This window comes from Panthera leo, chromosome D1, assembly GCF_018350215.1.
Source record: "Panthera leo isolate Ple1 chromosome D1, P.leo_Ple1_pat1.1, whole genome shotgun sequence".
NCBI lineage: Eukaryota > Metazoa > Chordata > Mammalia > Carnivora > Felidae > Panthera > Panthera leo.
The window spans coordinates 849,577-851,845 of record NC_056688.1 but is presented as its reverse complement, the minus strand read 5'-3'; positions in this window follow the sequence as shown (position 1 = coordinate 851,845).

The following is a 2,269-nucleotide window of genomic DNA, read 5'->3' as shown; positions in this document are numbered from 1 at the left end:
TGAGGAGATAGTTTTATTTAAGAAGCTGCTTTCATTTTCTCCCATTTAATGTGATGCTTCTGGCTCATGATTCACTTGGACGAAAGGTCCCCTTGACTTCGCAGCCAGGCGCACCTTCCAAGTCCCTTCATGTAATGTCCCGATAGCATCTCAGCAGCTTTGATGATATTTTTGCCTTCTCAATCCATTTGGTAAAAAGCCATGTGAAAACCTTACTTACTTCAGGTAATACTCACATTTGGAAAGCAGGCTAAATAAATGGAGTATTTTGCACTGGGGTAGATCAACTAGATTCTCTTAGAAATGCAGTATCTACTTGATAAGCCTGTGGCTTTAATAGTTTTGTTTTGTGTGTGTGTGTGTGTGTGTGTGTGTGTGTGTGTGTTTCCCTCGAGCCAAGGAGAAAACAATTCTACTTCTCTATGTTGATAAAATAGATTCTGTGGTAGTTTTTTTTTAAGATTATTTATTTTGAGAGAGAGCGAGAGAGAGACAGAGCGCACACACTAGTGGGGAAAGAGCAGAGATGAAGAGAGAGAGGCCCAAGCAGGCTCCACGCTGTCAGCACAGAGCCTAATGCAGGGCTCGATCCCACAAAGCCTCAAGATCATGACCTGAGCTGAAATCAAGAGTCAGATGCTTAAGCTACTGAGCCACCCAAGTGCCCCACAATTCAGTGGTTTTTAATACATTCACAGAATTGTTCATCCACCACCACTGTTTAATTTTAGAATATTTTAATAATTCCATAAAATAACTCCACACCTAGCTGCAGAAACTATTTTTCCCTCCAGCAGGCTTCAGCGACTCATACTAACTGCACTAAGTTATTTTCTGCTCCTGTGGATTTGCCTATTGTGGACATTTCTTATGGATGAATTCATATGATATGTGGCCTTTTGTGACTGGCTCCTTATACTCAGCATATGTTTTCTGTCTTTCTTTTTAAAAAAAAAAAATTTTAATGTTTACTTGTGGGAGAGAGACAGAGAGAGAGAGAGAGAGCAAGCAAGAAGCAGAGAGACGGAGACACAGAATCCGAAGCAGGCTCCAGGCACTGAGCTGGCAGCACAGAGTCTGACCTGGGGCTCGAACTCACAAACTGCGAGATCATGACCTGAGCCCAAGTCAGAACTTAACCAACTGAGACACCCAGGCGCCCAGTATCATGTTTTCAAGATTCATCTATGTTGTAGCTTTTATCAAAACTCCATTCTTTCTTATTGCTAAATAATATTCCATTACGTAGATATACCACATTTTATTTATCCATTCTTCAGTTGATGGACTCAGTTGATGGACATTTGAGTCCATCAACTCTTTTTAGCTATTATGAAAAATGCTGATATGAACATTGTATGCAAGTTTTGGCGTGGACATATTTTCAATTTTCTTGGGTATATATCTAGAAGTGGTATCACTGCTTTTTCTTTTTTAACTTTCATTTAATTAGGTCTTTTTTTTTTTTGAATGGGAATTTTATTTTTTTAACTTCTTTTTTTAATCTTTATTTATTTTTGAGAAAGAGGGAGAGACAGAGTGCAAGTGGGGGAGGAGCAGAGAGAGCGGGAGACACAGAATCCTAAGCGGGCCCCAGGCTTCAAGCTGTCTGTACAGAGCCCAATTTAGGGCTTGAACTCACGAACCGTGAGATCACGACCTGAGCCGAAGTCAGAGGCTTAACCGACTGACCCACCCAGGTGCCCCTCATTTAATTAACTCTGAAATGTAATGTCTTCATTTTTGTTCACATTTTTAGTTCCTTTATTAATCACCTATTTATTTACATCATTTATTTACAAATTATGATTTCCAAATATAATTGTCATTTATGTAATCTAATTTTTCACAATTACTTTTCATTTAAACTCTACCAAAATTATATATAAAAATCTACAACTTATTGTAGAAAAATCTACAATTTATTATGAGCTAGTGGTACCAATCTCCACTCCTTCTCACCAGAGATGACCACTTTTTATGCTTTCAACTTTCCCTTTCATATTTAATTCCATATTTCCAAACAAAATGCCTATACTCTCATTCTTGACAGTTCATTTTAATATGTGGTGTGTTAAACTCCTCTGTGACGTTCCTCATAGCACTCATCACCCTTCTCCCCACATTTCCCTTCCTTTCAGCCTCCTAAAATACTCATCAATATATTGTAATTTTTTTTAAAGTTTATTTATTTTGAGAGTAGGGAGGGGCAGAGGAGGGAGACAGAGAATCCCAAGCAGGCTCTGCACTGTCAGCACAGAGTCCAACA